Consider the following 19,357-nt stretch of genomic DNA (forward strand, 5'->3'; position numbering starts at 1 on the left):
AGGTAGAATTTACGATCACAATTGAGCCCAAAATTTCTGTTGCTAAATAAGAGAGTGAGTTTTACCCCATTTTATGACCTTTCTTGCTGCAGGTGTTAAATGAATCATTGCAGTTGTTAAGTTAGTAACACTGTTGTGAAGTGGATATGGCTTCTCCATTGTTTTTGCTTGTCAAAAGGTCATAAAAGGTGATCACACGACCCTAGGACACTACAGCAGTCATAAATATGAGTCAGTCGGTCGTAAGTGTGAAAATGTTACTTTTTTCAGTGTAACTTTGAAGGTTCACTAAATTAACTGCTGTAAGTGGAGAACTACCTGTACAGATTTTCGTAACTGATTTGTGATGAATAAATATGCTGTAACATAATGGAAAATAGACATCATATGCTTTACAGATATGCATTCTTCAGGGAACATATTTACTTATTATATATGATTCTGTGAATAAATATTTATTTCAAAATTCCCAAATAAGTCTGAGGATTTTTTCAATTTTTTAAAATTTATTTCTGTAGGTGCGAACTGGTAGGAACCCACCTCTGGTCCAGACATTTTCCCCCTAAAAATAAATACCTGAGCAACGCTGGGTTATCAACTAGTAATATATAAAATAATGTATTCTCATTCTCTCTCTCCCTCTCCCTCTCTCTCTCGCACACACGCGCACACATGCATGCACACACACACACACACCTCTTTTGTCTTGAGTGGGGCAGATTCTCTGAAACTTATTGCAGAGATTCTGTTTGCTTGCTCTTTTACCAGTTTTAAAATTCAGCACCATGGACAGAAATAACTTTATGACATAATTTTGTCTTGAAAGTTTCTTCCTTCCAATTACTCTTCTTTCAGCTCTTTTACACTTCCTAGAGGGCATTTTTATTGTTCTGCAGTCTATTACTGCCACTTAGTATAAAAGTGTTTTAGCAGTAACATAAACCACTGAGCAAATGGCCCTACCAAATTATGATTAAATATATCTAACTAGACATATCACAATTAGGTAAGATTTCTTTCTTATAGAGAATGTTGCGCAGTGCCACCAAACCACATGCAGGGTTTTAACTTTATTATATATTACACTCCTAATTATTTTACTAAATATGCATTATATATTGGAGCTGGTGTGGATTATTTTTCACAATAGTTTATAAAGAAGTCCATAAATTAAATAGTGCATAATAATAAACATGCAATTGAATGGATGTTTTCTACTGTAGAGCAACAAAATGATCATGATCCATGGGTGGGCTGCTGGGGGTTCACATGGGTTTGAGTGATTCTCCAGCTAGGATTCTGCCCAGGTCAGCAAACCCCCAAATACTATCTCTGGCTGGCCACACCCGCCCCTCCCCTTCCACCATACCACATCCATCCCATCCCAGGAGTCTCCATGTGGCCTGTGTGGAGGCTCAGGGAGGAGGGGAAACAGGCCTACTGTAGGTTCTAGAAGTCCAGAAACAGGCCTGTTTTTGGCTTCTGGAGTGCCTCCAGAGCCCGTAGAAGCAGTTTGTGTCCTCCCAGAGGCTTGAGGAAATCCTCCAGAGCCTGAGGAGGGTGGAAAATAACCTCCCCTGTGGTGCAGGAAGTTGACTAGGCCACACCCACCATGGCCACACCCACCCAGCAATGGGGCAGCAAACCTGTTGTTGCAATTTTTAAACCCCACCTCTCTCCTGATCTAATAGTGCAGCAATCTTTTTACAGAAAAGTAATGAATGGCATTATAATGATCAAACAACTGAAAATGGTTGTGAAGCCAAAAAAAGTTTTTGGGATATTTTTTGCTAAAGAATGAAGGGGAAAAGCCTCTTTGGAAATGGATGCAAAGAAAGTAAGAAAGTAAGGCATTTGACAAAGTAGACCATTGCCTACTTCTTGGTAGAGCTCTTGGTAAGATGACAGCATCACCACAAAGTGGATTCACAGTTCACTGGGCAACCATAGTCCTCAATGGAACTTCATGTACATGGAGGGAAGCATGCATTGGGTTTCCTAAGAATTCTGTCTTGGGACCTGTGCTCTGCAACATCTTTATTAATGACTTAGATGAAGGGATTGAAAGGGCACTATTCAAATTTGTAGACAGTACCATGCTGGGGAGAATTGCCAAAACTGGAAGATAGACTCAAAGTTCAGAAGGATCTTGAGTATTGAGTCCTATAAACAAAATGGTCAGTAGTAAGAAAAGTAAGGTCATGCACTTGGGCAGGAAAAACCAAATGCCCAAATATGTACTGTCTATTTCCCATGTACTGCAAGATTGTATTTTGATACATGTACAAAGCTGGAATATTTCAATTTACCTGGAAGATCTAAGAAACCAGTATCTTCCAAAATCGTGGAATATTTTCATAATGGATAAGTCCATGGATAAGTTGCTAATAGCAAAGGAAAGTCATAGACAGACCATTTGGTTCTCTATGCACTTGGTTATTTTCTTACAGATCATTGTCAATTATTAACAACCTAGCTCAGAGATTACTAAGGATCCCATAGTTGAACCCTGAGCTACAAATAGTCTTTTCTATCAGTTACAGCTCCATGTAGAATCCATTTTCAATTTCATTGAAATCAATGAAATCAGAAAGCCATGAATGAGGATTGAGTACTCTAAACCTGAATAAACCTGAAGAAAAGAATAGAAGTTGTCTTCTATTAGGTACTGTAATCTACAACATTATTAATGATGTTAAACATTTGTTAATATTTATCTATCTAATTTTCTATAATTCATAGTTCACATTACCTGCTAACTATCCATGCAATCATGCCTAACACACTTAGCACCCAAAATTGCAGTGTCAACCAACTGTTTAATTTGAACACAGGCCAAATAAAATGTTATCTGATCTTTTTTTTCCAGGCTGCAATCATACAGAGTGTAGCTAAAGTCCACTTCAGGATGTAAATATGAAATCCTTTTCATATGGGTATATTGTAGCAGGTTGGTCTTGTCCCAATATACTCTGGATTTCTTGAGAGGAAAGAAAAGTGGAGATAATGATTTGGCTGTATTAAAGTAAAAAGATGTTAGAAACATCCCTTCATATTTCTAAGAACCAAATGGGACTTAGGTCATGTTAAACAAAAACAAAAACCTTTATTGGAAGGTTATTGCTTAGGAATTCTGGGAGCAAATCATTTTGAAAATACAATTTTGAAGAAAGCTGTTCAGAAGCCTTCTGGGTTAAAAAGTCAACAAAAAATTGAACAAAGATATGGTAGACAGTATTTATTAGAAACCTTTGAAGAAATTTTCCCACCCCAAAAAACATAAAAAGACCTCAAAACCACATAATCATAACTCCACATATTAATTATGGGGGCAGCGGTGGGTTGCTGGGGGTTTGCAGGAGTTCAGGAGAACCTCTAGATAAGATTCTGTGAAGTTTGGAGAACCCCAAATCCCACTCCTGGCGGTCCCTGCCCACCTGTCCCCTCCAAGGAGTCCTCTTGTGGCCCATTTTGGTTTCAGGTAAGTGCAGGGCACATGCAGAGGCTTAGGGAGGGCAAAAAATGGGCCTACTGGAAGTTCAGGAAGGCCAGAAATGAGCCTGTTTCTGATCTCCAGAGGGCCTTTGGAACTTGGAGAGGCCATTTTCACCCTCCTGGAGGCTCAAGGAAAGCTTCCGGATCCCAGGGAGGGCAAAAACACCCCTACCACTGTGGTGTGGAAGGACAACTAGGCCACACCCACCATGGCCATGCCCATCCAGTAACTGGACAGAGAGCCTCTTGCTAAAAATTTAAGCCCACCCTTGTGTCATAAATGTTACAGCTCTTGTTCTGAAATCACACTACTAAGAGTATTTTATTTGACATTAATTACAGTGAGATGATGATGGTGATGAAGATGATGATGATGATGCATTTAGAATAGGACCCCATCATTTAGGATTTCATTTATATTCTTTGGCCCCAAAGAAATTATAGAAAAGTTAAATGAATAGTCTCTCTAACAAATGACATTTCTGTGCATGATGTTCCCCTGAATCTTTTGACTCTACCCTTTCCCATCACTGTTTATTAAATATATTTTACATTTAAAAGGCAGCGAAAATTTTTACATGTTTGCCCATATGTTGGCCTCTTTCCCCAGTCTGGTAACAATGAAATTATGTATCCGATGGAACAATCTTCAGCCTTTGGCAGAATTTATATAGAATCCTGTACGTCAGCAGAAATCTTGTGTGATTGGCATTCTCTGTCGCATGGAGGATACTGATATTGCTTTTGCTTGCCAAACAAGCAAAAAACGACTGAGATTGCAAGCAGGGCTAAAAAGCTTAGTGGAGATAATTACAGTCTTATTCCTCTCTCTGTGTCTGCTTTCTCAGCAAACACTTAAATATCATAATGCAATTTAGTTTGAAGTTGTTGGCAGCCGATGAAAACAAGGTTCATTAGTCAACTCGCTAGGCAAGTGCAGATAACCAGCAGAGACTATCTACACTACTAGAAATTATTAAAAGTTCAAAGTTGGAAAAGTATTATTTAAAAAATAAAATAAGCCATATAAAAAAAGATTGAAAAAGAGGAAATTAACAGCAATTGTCCAAGGGCTGCAACATTTCTTATAGCCTCACAGCGAGATGGGAGGTGAACAAATTTAAAAATAAAAAAGTATTTATTAACTAATGTCTAAAAGACAAACTGTTACAATTTCTTCCAAGACGGTAATGATTACAAAATTCAAAAAAAGTTTTAAAGAAGTTAAATGGCATATTGAACAATACACTGATTCATTCTTATTTTATACAAATCTAGTATGATCTAAAATCTAAGGAAATGTTTGATGTATGTCTGACGTGTCTCAATATTTAAAAAACCTAAGATTTTCTAATTATTTATTCCATTAAGTGTTTCTTTAAAAAAGGGTGATGATAATTATTGTCAATACAAGTAATTCTCACTTAGAAGTCACAAATAGAACCAGTAACTGGGTTGTTAAGCCAAGCAGTTTCTCTGTAAACTGTGTTTACAAATCTACTTCAGCTTTCTTTTTGCTTTACAGGCCTGTAAAAGATGTAAATGTGAGGGTTGGCTGAAAATCCTTCCATCTTTCTCCCTTTCATCCCATCTTAACTGCTGAGGGTCACTAAACAAGGCAGTTGCTAAATGAAGACTACTTGTATTGATTAAATGAGCTGAGATAAATCCCTCTTTGGCAAAAAAAAAGAGAGAGAGAAAGTCAAGCAAAAGCAGTAAAATGGTTGTATTTTAAATAGAAGAGTGAAATTTAGGAATTTAGCACTTGGAGGTTTATCTGTGTCCTAAGGGTCACCTGAATAGTTCTCCTGGTTCCTGTGGTCCAGAGGAAAACATACAGACCCCAGGAACCAGGAGCATTACTCAGGTGATCTTGAGGATATAGATAAACCTCCAAATGCTTCAAGGACCCTCTAAATGGATACAGATGATCAGATTTTCTGCAAGGAATATAAATCCTTCCATTTTCTCACCATCCAGTCAGAGCTGAAGAAGCTTCTTGGATGAGAAGCAAAATGTCTTCAAAAGAAGTCCAGATGTCTCCTGAAAAAGAACCTTTGGGACAACCATAACCTGGATGACTGAGAATCTCTACAGATTTATAGCATTAGCTGATTGTGATTATTAGTTCATTAAGAACATTTGAACAATAAAAGTCACCTGATTTGCTGGTGACTACTTGATGAGTCTAGATTTCAAGCTCTAATTAATCCATGAACAGTTAACCAGGAAGAAATTGAAATAATGTAAACAGGCATATTTAGTACTTCCTCTGAAGTCATTATTTTTTTGTTGGCTAGGCTGCATATCAGTTCTTCAAGCTGGATTAAAATGAGTTCTTTCATTTGATTGCTTTCCAACAAGAACATTTTAATACTGATGCTTTAAATATTCCATTTTTTTTCTCCTTCCTTCTTTTGCTTTTCATCTCTGATTTAATATAGAAAGAAAAATAATCGTTTCTAGTCTCTCGAACTATTCAAAACACCCGTAACGTTACTATCAGATACGTCCAGTGAGACTATATATTGTTTCCAAATTGCAATTTCTGCTATCATTTATTTCTCTACAAGGACCAAAAGGTTTGGAAATGGATTCAGCTTTTCTACAGCATCAAGATAATAAACATTTGGAAAGCATCTTCATTTGTTTTAAAGACATGTTGTTATTGTAACTTTTTAAAAAAAGTAATGGAGAGACGAACAAAGAAACATCCCTACTTAGGTTGTCTTCAGCTGAACGGATTGTTATTTATAACGTTCAATTTACTCTTTGCGTGTGTTGAAGTTATTTTAACGCAAACCAAAGATGCCTTTTAAAAAACAAGTTTACATCATATTCTTATGCATGCCAGTGCTGTGTGAGAGGTAATTTAAGGTGGTTCTGACAAGTGTTGTTGGCATCTTTATATCCGGTCACATGGGTGGCAAGCCACTTCCACAAAGGAGGCCACACCCACAGAGTAGGTTCGAACAATTTTTGAAACCCACCACTGGTCTGGACCAAACAATTTCTAATGTTGGATTTTCCCCCCTTACCAGAGGGAGCCCCCTTGTGGAGTACTGTGAAGCTGTTAACATGGCAACTCCACCACGGTGTACAGTAGAAGCCAGTATGGCAGTACAGCACAACAGGCTGTAGCTTAACAGAACGCACACTCCAAGGAGTGCTAGGGGTGTCTTACCCTCACAGTATTTTTCTCAGAAGGTAAGTCATCTGGGTACCAAGTTTTGTTGAAATTGCTTGAGGCATTCCAGATTTATGCTGGAACACACACACAAACAAACACACATATATGTTTTAGTCTTCCCCTAATGTCACTTGTAGCTTTTAGATTGTCAAATTAACAAGACCTGTCAGACATAGTAGTTCTGCCTTTGTACAATTTGTAAATTAAAACATTTAACTTCTTCTGAGCTTATCCTATATATTCAGCTAAGGCCACTGTGACTTTTGGAAATTTTATTTCTCATAAACTCACACAAACATTTAGATAGTTTAGCAAAATAAAATTATCATCATTGCTTGGTAATTCATTGGCAACTGTACCACACAAGAGATTGTTAGGAATTGTGTCCTCAATTATTAGGTTTTTGTACCATATGTGGGAGGGAACAGTCTGTCTGGGTGTCATATGCAGACATATTCATAAGCAATTTGAAATCCACAGAACATAATTCTGAAAATAAGTTGACTGAATGACATTGACTGGCACTAAACAAAATGAAAAAATATTCACATTATGCACAATTAAAACATGGAATTTATTTCCCAGTCATCCAAATATGTCCTTCAATTTCTCTTTTTAACTTTTATCTACACTTTTTGGGTACTTTACATAATACTATTTACTCAAAAAGAAATAGAGTCTCTGAAGGTTGTTTTTTTTCCACCTCAGTATACTGGGAATAGTATAAAAGTTTATCATGGTTGTTAAAAGTTTCAACAGAAACACAGAGCCAAGGATGAAATTTGCTGTTAGGTTATAATCACCTTTATTAATTATTGTTATGTCCCTTTCTCTTCTCTTATTAAACAGGGTGCAGTACTCTTGAGATTCTTTAATGGAATCCATAGAAAACATTGGAATATTTCTAACATTCAAGTTTAGTAGCTTTACCCTGTAATCAGACTGCAAATATCAATAATTCACTCTTTTGAAGTTCAATTTAATTCTTATTATAGCCTCCTGGAAGAATTCCATTGCAGTAGTGCTAATGAACTTTATTCCCAAGTAGTAACATTGGGTTTTACTAACTCTCTACCGGGAAATTAAGTTATATAACATGGGCTAGAAACGATATGTGCTTGTTCTACAGATGCCAGAAAAGGAAAACTGGGGTGTAAAAGTATTTTTTTTTTAATTTTTCATTTTTATTTAGATTTGGGTGCTGTCAAATGTATAAACAACTCTGGCCAGTTATCAATTGTATATAACAGATGTAGAAATGTGGTTTGAAAGTATTTGATTTTTACTCCATTTTAATGTGCACAGTGCTAATGAGAGTTGAAAGGTATAAGCATATGAAGACAAACCTTGCAAGCATAAATATTGATGTGTGATTCACATGGCTTTGCCAATTATTAATTTTGTAAACCCATTACACAGTTCATTGCCATGTCCCTTTCACCAATATATGTAAATAAAGAAGGATTCATTTCTGGTGAATTGCTGTTAAAATAAAGTAGATGATTCTTTTGGCTTGGAAATTCCTGAGACAGGAATTATATTTATCTACTCATAACATATAGGAGAGATTTATGGTCTCAGGTTCAGTTGTTAAGAGAATTAGTTGTGAGGGTAGTCTATTATGTACTATCACTCCTATTTTTGGTCTCAGCATTTGCTAAAAAAAAAAGTTATGTGCTAGCACTGGATCTATCCTAGAGTAATATTCACATATTTATATTCAGATATTAATATTGACTGCAACATGATTGCACTAATGATGTGTATGTGAAAGCCAATATTTTGTAATTAAAACATTAGCAACATATGCTTCCTTGCATAATATGTCAATAAACTGCAATGATTTCAATATTCCACAGATTCCACTGACAGTCTTCAAAATTTAATTTCATGAGATATGAAGAAAAGTCTGAATAGGCCCTCCCTGACTAGCAGCTTAATACATGGATTGACTCAAAATGTTCTTTTTCTTTCTTTTCTTTGATACACATTACACAGCATGAACATTGTCTTTGTGGCAATATATCTACAGTGGTTCATCATTAATGATGTGTTCATATTGAACATTAAGGAAACCCCCCCCCCAATGCATGTGAAATAACTGTCCAAATCTCTCCCTCTCCCACACGGTAATGTAGAAACTCTTGTTTAAAGGGATATTTTTTCAATATTTCACTTATGATTCATAAACCTTTGAAATTGGAAAATAAAGTCTGTATATTACGATACTAGTTGGATCTCTGTGTTTTGCTATAAAACCATGTGATCAGGCTAGCCTGCAGGCTGGATCAGTCATATGCTAGCCATGCCCATATAAGGCAACTGGCAGTTGAAACAGAGTTCATTTCAGGTGGGGAGGGGGAGTAGAACGTCTAACTCGTTAGCATCAACACATGTTAATATAATACTGTATAAGGAATACTGATGATCTGATGGTCACTTCGAAAAATCCTTTCTTAGCGAGCACCTAGAAGCCAAGAGGAACATAAGTGCCAAAGTTCAAATCTTAGACTTTACAGTTCTGGAGATTTCATAATGATGCATGACTGGTATTTCACTTTTATATAGAGAGGTGCAAAATGTACAATACAGTTCCAGGTGCCTAAAATAGATCAGTAATTTTGGAAAGAAATAAGAGGTTATGCCCTCCACCCTAGATGCTTTTACAGCAAAAAAAATAAATGATGTTGTTTAATAACTAATAAGAACAACAACATCAGGAGCACCAATTGAAGACCTTCAGCACTGACAAAATTACCACCAGTCACCTCCAAAAAGCAAACTTACTTGAAAGAGTTTATGTCCTATGATGTAACGTGCAATGTTATTAATCAACCTACCTAGCCCAGGTTCTTGGGAAGGACTTGGTAGATGGATAAAAATGCCCAAACCAGACTAAAAATGACTGTGTGTGACCAGCAATAGTTTCTTCAAGAAGAACAGAGCTTCCTATGCTTTTTTAGGATAAAGATAAAGGTTTCCCTCATACATATGTGCTAGTTGTTCTTGACTCTAGGGGGAGGTGCTCATCTCCGTTTCAAAGCTGAAGAGCTGGTGCTATCCGAAGACCTCTCCATGGTCACTGTTATCTTCCCACCAAAAGTAGTCCCTATTTTTTCTACTTGCATTTTTACGTGCTTTTAAACTGCTAGGTTGGTAGAAACTGGGACAAGTAATGGGAGCTCACTCCGTTATGTGGTGCTAGGGATTCCAACTGCCAAACTGCTGACCTTTCTGATCAACGAGTTCAGCATCTTAGCCACTGAACCACCACATCCCCCCCTTTTCTAGGATACTACTTGATGTACAAGGCTCAACAGAATGTCCATTAATTTTCATAACTTGATGAAAAATGCTTTTGAAGCAGCTCTCCTAGAAAAAGAAAAAGAAAAATTTTGATGGATGTTAAATGCAGTTACTACCACTGGCAGCATCAAACCATCAAGATCTTACTGAAATACTCCAATGTTTCCACTATGGTAAATATGCACATTGCATTCTGATTTATACAATATAAGGAAATTTATATTCCTAAATGGTTAGAATTCCATACAAGCTCAATCTGTCTTATTTTGCATCTTGTTATTTCTTAGGCATTATTCAATTTTTCATTTAGATATAGTTCTCTGATTTCAAAGTAACACATTTAGAAGAGTATCTAATGGCCTCCCAAGTGTAAAAGAAGGCTGCAATTTCCTGCTATATGTCTCACCTGATACATTAAGTCATTTAAATAGCTGATTTCCAATGTAACAAAGCACTGGGTTTAGTAGGACACATCCCAAGTGAATTTTCTCTTACACAGCCAATAGTCAATGATATAATGATGGCATCATTACATTATAATGGCAAAATTAGAATCCTAAGCCTCACTTATAAGAGTAGAACTTCAGAAAATTAATCTAGATTTTCATTTTTTTATCACTGTTATTTCCTATCAGGTTACATTTAAAAAAAAAAATACAGAGAAAAATACAGAGAATGGGGCTGATAAATAAAATTATCGCAAATTTTATTGGCAGTTGTTGAAATCCAGAATGTTCTGAACTATTTTGTGCAGTGAAATGGCATAGAATTCATGGTAAAACATAGCAATAAATGCCTGCTGGTGATCAAACATGCTAATAATCTTTCTTATTTATTTCCATTCTTGGTTATCATTAAATGAAAACATAAAAACTGAAATACTGCGACACAGGAAAGCCTTTAAATTTGGTTTATATTCAAGACAGTGCAAAATTTTGTTATATTAATGGAGAGGATATTCCCATTAATGCAACAGTGGGCTGCTATGGGTTCGCCCAGGTTCGGGAGAACCAGTGACGTGCGGTGAGGTTTATGGCTGGTGAGGCACTGACACAGTGGTGGGTTTCAATTTTTTTTAGACTTGTTGATGACTCTGCTTAACTGTTTAAAAAAGCTTCTAAAAAAGTGCCCTCTACAGGAGGAGGCAGGAGAACGATGTGCCTCACCTATGTCAGGAATTTGTAGGCTTTTAACCCTTGCTTAACTCTGCTTGAGTGATCATAAAATGCCTAAAGTCAGACTAGATGAGGCACATCGTTCTCCTGCCTCCTCCCATAGAGTGCACTTTTTTAGAGGCCTTTTTAAACAGTTAAGCACTAAGCAGAGTCATCCACTGTGACTCTGGCAGCAAGTAGCTCAGCCTCACCTCATCTCTTGCCTTTTTCCTTTTACATTTTTTTTCTTTTCATGATGACAGTGATGAGGCTCTGCCTCCCTTGCCTGCACATCCCTGGGGAGAACCCATAGCTAACATTATGGCCAGTTGGGAGAACCTTCAAATCTCACCCCTGGCTGGCCCTGCCCACCCTGCCCCTCCCTTCCCAGGAGTCTCCACGCAGCCCATTTTGGATGCAAGGTAAGTGCAGGGCCCTTGCAGAAGCTCGGGGAGGGGGAAAACATGCCTCCTGGAAGTTCCAGAAGGCAGGAAACAGGCACAGGGAAGCAGTTTTCACCCTCCCAGAGGCTCGAGGAAAGCCCCCGGAGCCTGGGAAAGGTGAAAACAGACCCCCTGCCGAGGTGCAGGAGGTCAACTAGGCCATACCCATCATGGCCACATCCACCCAGCAAGTGGACAGCAAACCCATTGCTGAATTTTTTGAAGCCCACCCCTGCATCAATTTTAATTAAATATATAAGGGGAAGAAATGTCTTCTAGAATTCATTTGAATCAAAGACCAGGACATATATTGTTTATTATTGTATTGGAAACAATCAAAATCTAAACATGGATGGGAATAGAAGCCCTCTATATAAAGTTATGCTAATTTAAATCAATTAAAAGGCACACCTGACGCTTTGATGCAGACTTAGTTCACAAAGCTAAGAGGGTTACATTTTAGTCCCTTAGCAATGTGGTTGTAAAGCCATAGGGACTTAACAATAATTATAATCAGCAGCGAAGAACAAGTAGCTGTATTCATATTTCTGCTATTGAAAACACTAGTATTTAGATAATAAACATTAAGGCCAGCATGAATTAGAGATTCAGAAAGAAATTAACAGAAAACTGGGAACAAGGAACCATAGCATATGGTCATATCTCTTCTCAAGTATTTAGAATTCCAAATTCTTTCTGCTATCTATTGATTTGACAGATTGAAGGAAATATAAATCATTCTGGTCATTACAGAAGGAGACCAAAACAAAACAGAACAAAATCTTGCTGCAGAAAATATATGACCCATCTTGATTTCCTTGCCCTTGGGACAAGTAATTTATGTTTCTGTTCTTTGTAGACATGTAAATATTGTAGACTGAAGTACGTTTCAGTATTCAGGGGAGTATAAACATTATATCTGCAGAAGACATTAAAATGGTTTAAATTTGTAGATTCTTTTTTTCATAGTAAGGTCGTACTACATGCTGGACTTGTCTTTTGAGTTGATGGTAGTTTCTATTAATTTTGCCTCTTATACAGTAGTTGATCTATATATCTTGCATGTATGGTGGTGATTGACGGGCAGGTAAGTTTATGAAGACTGACCCATAAGGTATCCTCGGTCTAAGTAGCTGGGAAAACAGAATTTCATTTTGACTTCTTCCAAATGAAAACATCACTCATTATTTGCATTACACATATAAGGTAAGGTAAAAGTAAAGGTTCCCTCAAACGTTCGTGCTAGTTGTTTCTAGCTATAGGGGCAGTGCTCATCTCCATTTCTAAGCCAAAGAGCCAGCGATGTCCAAAGATGTCTCCTTAGTCACGTGGCCACGCCGAAGGCGTACTTTTGATGAGACCTTCCCATTAAAGTAGTCCCTATTTTTCTACTTGCATTTTTTTACATGCTTTCGAACTGCTAGGTTGGCAGAAGCTGGGACAAGTAACAGGAGCTCACCCTGTTATGCGGCACTAGGGATTTGAACTGCAGAACTGCTGACCTTCTGATCGACAAGCTCAGTGTCTTAGCTACTGAGCCGCCGCATTTATTTATTTATTTATTTATTTATTACCTTTATTACACATATACATCATGCTATTCATTCCGGTGTGTGTGTGTGAGAGAGAGAAACATATACATCATGCTATTCATTCCGGTGTGTGTGTGTGAGAGAGAGAAACATTAGGTAGAGCACAATAAAGACAAAAGAAATAATAAGCCAAAGAAATTACAGACATTGGATAAGGAGAAGAGAAATTGTTGAAACTAGTTTATATCCATGAGTCATATTTCTTTTGTGCTCTCATTCTTTAAACTTAAATTTCTCTTTCTCATCACCTACATCCAACAATTTTGGTCTTTCTTTGCTTCTCAACCAAGGCATTGCAGTATTTCTCTCTTTCATGAGGATTCACAGACTCAATTTAGACCTTACCTAATAAAATATATTGGAAATACTAATATTTTCTACATGCAGCTACTACTATCAGATTAGTATGAAGCAGTTTATCTGTATGTGGCCAAATTCTGCTATGCTGTATGTAAAATTAGGCAAACCTTAACTTCCCATTGTTAATTCACTACAACTGCAATATATTATTCTATCTGTCATTCTTTTTTAATTTTTTTTACTATAATTATTGTTTTAATGATTTTATTTGCTGGTCTGTTACCATTAGAATGATTGATTACAATATTTCTTCATATATCTGTTTTACAATTGATCCCTTAGTATTTTAGGTTTATATGATCCAATAACCTCAACATATTTCTTTAATAGTGGTCTATTTCTGAATTCAGTCCACAGTAATTTAATACTGATTTATTCTTGACTCTTCAGTGTATGCAAACATTTAGGGATCCATGGTCAAATGGAGACTTAACCCTAACTACATACACAATCTCTACAGGGTACAAAATTAAGCAAGATATACTGTATATTGCATACTATTGTCTTAAATAATCCTTTCCCATTTTATTTTATGCACCATTTTGGGAGTATAAGATGCACTTTTTTCTCCCCTAAAAGAAGGTGAAAAATTTGGGTGTGTCTTATACCCCAAATGTAGCTCCGCCCACACACTGGTCCCCACCCTTTGGCCTCTGATCCCAGAAATTTGACTCCTTGCAGCAAACAGCAAAAAGCCTGTTTCAGTTTCAGCCCAGCCTGATTAGCACAAGCAGCTGATTGTTGGTTGGATCAGCCTCCCAACAACCAGCTGTTTCAGGCTACAGAGATTGCCATTGCCTATTGCTGCTTCCATGTGTCCCATTTTCACCTCTGTGCATTTCAGCCTCCACATGTCCCATTTTCCACCCATTCTGATTCTGACTGCCCAGAATGGGCAGAAAATGGGGTGCACAAAGGCCAAAAACTGGGTCTGTGCAGGCAAAACCCTGAAAATGGGATGCGGAGGCTGAAAATGGGACATGCTGAGGCAGTAATAAGTTATGGCAATCCCTGTAGCTTGAAATAGCTGATAATCAGGAGACCAATTCAACCTACAATCAGCTCCTTGTGCTAATCAGGCTGTGCTGAAGCTGAAACTGAAACAGACTGTTTGCTGTTTTCTGCAAGGAGGCAAATTGCTGGGAGACAGAGGTAGATGTTTTTTCCTTGTTTTCCTCCCCAAAAGCTAGGTGCGTCTTATACTTTGGAGCATCTTATACTCTGAAAAATATGGTATGTATTTCTCCAACATAGCCAAGTTTAACTTCCAGTAAAACAGGGGTGGGGAACTATGGCCCTTTTATAACCTGTGGACGTTAACTCCCAGAATTTCTGAACCAACATTGCTGGCTCAGGAATTCTGGGAGTTGAAGTCTGCAAGTTATAAATGGGCCATAGTTCCCCACTTCTGCATTAAAACAAAGTGAGTAGGATTTTTTTGTATATAGCATTTATTTGCTTTTTTCAATGTAGATTAATTGCCTGAAACAGGCCACAAACTACCTTTGTACCAGCATTTGCAAATCTTAACAGAACAGAACATCTCAAAATCTCTCCATCTTTTCCCCATCTTTAGTAAACATTTTACCCAAGGTATGTAAATTCAACTGCCTATTTTAATGTTCTGCTGTATAATGCACAATGGTTTGTTCTACTTTCCCCTGTCAAGCACAATTACCTTGGCCTTGATACATTAATGTTCAGATTCATACTCTTCATACAGCCTGTCTAAAATTTGTGGCAAATCATTTATATTCTCAGTCAAAAGCACAGCATAATTAGTGTATAGTAGTACATGTGCAGTCATGTCCTCTGTCACTAATCCCTCTCAAGCATTCCTTATACATTTCCCCATTAGTACATTAAACAACCAAAAGGACAAATCTATAGAGGTTCTCAGTCATCCAGGTCATGGTTGTCCCAAAGGTGCTTTTTCAGGAGGCATGACAGAATAGTGGGGAATGGAAGGATTTATATTCCTTGCAAACAGATGGTTATTTGCATCCTTTTACAGGGTCCTTGAAGCACTTGGAAGTTTATCTGTGTCCTCAGGGTCACCGGAGTAGTGCTCCTGGTTCCTGTAGTTTGCAATTTTTCTGTAGAGTCTTTTAAATATACAATTTGGGATGAACACGCTTTGAATGGTGTGGGAGTAGGAATGGATTTCCAGAGAAAAATTGCAGAATACAAGAGCAAGGAGCATTGCTCAGGTGACCCTGAGGACACAGATATGAACCTCTAAAAGGATGCAAATGACCAGCTGTCTGCGAGGAATATAAATCCCTCCATTTCCCATTATCCTGTCAAAGCTTGAAGAAGCTTCTTGGAAAAATGTCTTCAAAAGAAAAAAACAAGAAAGTCCAGATGCCTCCTGAAAAGCACCTTTGGGACAACCAAAAGGACACCACAAGTTTCCATCTTAGTCCCTGTGGAGGGAAAGAAAGCTCTCTATTCTTTTAATGAATGGAGATCACAATCAGCTTTGAAGCAAACTTTATCAGATTACTGCATAGAGGAAAAAAGTTCTGGCCACCCCAGACGTAGACCAGAAGATTATATAGTATTCTGGTTTACATCCTTTACATTGTGTCTGCTTTTAGCAGCATTAGCATCAGCCCCTAGCTATCCTTATCAATTTGGCTTCAGTTTTTATACTTAGCATTGGAAATGGTTCATTCGGCATTCTTCAGCAAATTTTCAAAGTTTCACTTCCTTGTTTGAACAGCACTTCCTTGTTCCTTTAGGCAAGCTACTTCTGCAGTGCTGCATCAAGCAATTTTCTGATCATCGGAGCATTTCAAGCCTCGTGGATTTGAGCCAAAGATCTGGAGCTGTACAATGAAGTATCTAAAGTCTTTCTCCTGTTCAGTGTTGCATAATTTGTTAAGCATTCCATTTATTCTCATGCACCATTGACTTCAATCACCGACACCTAGCATCCTTTAACTCCATATTCATGGAAAATACTCTGTAACTCAATCCTGTTCACTTTATAATACTTTACCTAACTGTGCAATAACTTTATTTCGTACTTGAGTAAATTTCTTAACAACTGGACAGATCCAAGTTCATATCCATATCTCACTATGTAACTTTGGACCATTCACTTTTTCTCAATCCATCATCTGACCATTTGTTGTAGTGGAAACTTGGAAAAAGGAGTGCTGCATACACAAATTAAATTCCTGGAAGAAAAGTGGGATATTAATCTAATGAATGATATTGTATTAATTAATTACATGTTTTAATATTAATTAAAGACTGTTAGGTTGATACAAGACTTTAATACATACAATAACATGTTGGCATTTACTTATAAACTTACCACTAAAGCTTGTTTAAATTAATTATGATTGGGGATAGTTTTTAGTATTTGCTATCTATCTTTAGTAGGGACATGATGGCTCAGTGGCTAAAATGCTGATCTTCTCGATCAGAATGGTTGGCAGTTCGGCGGTTCAAGTCCCTAGCATGGAGTGAGCTTGTCCCAGCTTCTTCCAACATAGCAGTTTGAAAGCATGTAAAAATACAAGCAGAAACATAGGGACCACCTTTGGTGGGAAAGTAATAGTGTTCCATGGCCTTTAATGTGTAGTCATGCCAGGCACATGATCATGGAGATGTCTTTGGACAGTGCTGGCTCTTTGGCTTTGAAAGAGAGGTGAGCACCACCCTCTAGCACATACGTGCAAGGGGAACCTTTATCTTTATTATCTATCTTTATACAGGTAGACTTTGACATTCCATTATTAATCAAGGCATTTGATAATTATATTTGCACCCATTTTATGACCTTTCTTGCCATAGTTATTAAGTAAATCATTGCAGTTGTTAAATCAATAACATGGTTGTTAAGTGAATTTGGTTTTCCCATTGACTTTTCTTGTTAGAAAGTTGCACAAGGTAATATCATGACACTGCAACTGTTATAAGTACATGCCAATCACCAAACATCAAAATTTTTATCATGTGATCATGGGGATGCTGCAACTGTCGTAAGTATGAAAAAGGGGTCATAAGTCAGTTTTTTCACTGCCATTGTAAATGTGAAGAGTCATTAAATGAATGATTGTAAGTCAAGGATCACTTGTAATTTTTTCTCCTATGAAAATATTATACTAGTAAGTCAGTAATGATTTCCTCTTATCTTCTCTACCAGTTTGGAATCTGGAGCATGTGCATGCACTTGCGTCACTCATGCACAGCACTTCTGCACATGCACAGAACCTTCTGCACATGTGCAGTGCATCCATGATGACACCTGGGTGGGTGGGCGGAGCTTCCAGCCACCGCCGCTATTGGTTTGCCCAAACTGGGGCAAACTGGCAGAATACTATCTTTGCAGTAAGTCCAATTATGTCTGGGAAAATGTCAGGATGTTTCAAATCACAGAATTTGAGTTTGAGTTTGAGTTTTATTTTATTTATATGCCACCCTTTTCCCCCGAAGGGGACTCAGGGCGGCTTACAACTCAACCAGGGAAGGGGGGTACAAACAAAAATTTAAAACAACATAAAACAATGCATGATTAAAAACACAACAGTCATACCATTCGAGACGGGGGCAGCAGTTCTTTAGCCCCAGGCCTGTCGGAACAGCCAGGTTTTAAGGGCTTTGCGGAAGGCCTGGAGGGTGGTGAGGGTTCGAAACTCCACGGGGAGTTCTTTTGAATACTGAGAAATGAAGGATGCGAGAGCCAGGGTAACAAACAAGAAGAACCTTTATTCAACAGTGGAACTAAGTGACAGCGATTCAAAGGGGCGCGGTGCGCGCCAAGGTATTTATATTAACTGTACAACCAATAGGAACCCGGGACTTGGGCAGCAACTGCTGTCAAGTCCCGGTCCAATCAAAGGGTAACTTTCGGCCGGCAACAGCTCCTGCTGCGTCCCGGCCAATCAGGAAGCAGCAGGCTGTTGCTGGCCTCCGAGAAGGTGCTGAATGAACTATAACAAGCTGAGCCTAATTTACATGGCTCATTAATATTTAACAAGTTCGTTCCAGAGGGTCGGAGCAGCCACAGAGAAGGCTCTCCTCCGGGTAGTCGCCAGTCGACACTGGCCGGCGGATGGAATTCGGAGGAGGCCTAATCTGTGGGATCTAATTGGTCTAGTGGAGCTAATTGGCAGCAGGCGGTCTCTCAAGTACCCAGGTCCAATACCAAGAAGTTTTATTGCGATGGGAATGTGGCCACCCAGTAGTTTAACTCAGAGTAAGTGCTCTCTCTGTTGAGAAAACAAAAACAAATAATTCCAAACAACTGACCTTTCCTGGATTCCTGTTGTCACTCGTAATGATGATAACATTAACAGAGACACTTTAAGAAGCAAATAAGAAGTGGCTACCTCTCCAAAGTTGACATGTAGAGGTGCCAGAAGGTCAAAAAGGGATGGATCCTAATTGTAATTTGTATCTTGGAAAATGCCATAGAATTAGTAAATCAGGAATCTGGACACCACTTGCTTATCAGCAGGACATAAATTGAAACAGACAGGAGATGGATGCCAGAATACATTACAGCACTGTTGGTTCCCATCAGTCAGTATCTGCTATATTTCACAGTACCTGGAGCTTAATTATTCTGTGCTATATTTCACAGTACCTGGAGCTTAATTATTCTGTGTGAAAGGAGATTGAAAATCAGTACATCACCAGGAGCTAAGCATGAGGAGCTGAGTTCAAAGGAGACAAAGTTGAGTTAAAGTGCAATTAAGCACCATGGCTACCAGAATACTGAATGTCTGCGATAAAAATCTATTCATGTCAATGGAATTTATGTGAACACAATTAGGTGTGGAATTGCATGAAAAAGCAACA

General features: G+C 38.0%; 1 long non-coding RNA gene across 1 annotated transcript in view; it reads left to right on the forward strand.

The window, feature by feature from the left end:
* LOC148043266 (uncharacterized) overlaps positions 1 to 16,654 on the forward strand; it is a 30,319-nt gene extending 13,665 nt beyond the window's left edge. The window contains exons 2-3 of the long non-coding RNA XR_015698205.1: positions 15,014 to 15,133; positions 16,285 to 16,654. This is a non-coding gene — a long non-coding RNA (uncharacterized LOC148043266). The remainder of the gene's footprint in view (positions 1 to 15,013; positions 15,134 to 16,284) is intronic.
* The last annotated feature ends 2,703 nt before the right edge of the window (positions 16,655 to 19,357 follow it).

The sequence above is a fragment of the Thamnophis sirtalis genome, unplaced genomic scaffold (assembly GCF_051295495.1).
Source record: "Thamnophis sirtalis isolate CommonGarterSnake01/CBP01778 unplaced genomic scaffold, rThaSir2_p1.2 scaffold_12, whole genome shotgun sequence".
Classification (NCBI taxonomy): Eukaryota; Metazoa; Chordata; class Lepidosauria; order Squamata; family Natricidae; genus Thamnophis; species Thamnophis sirtalis.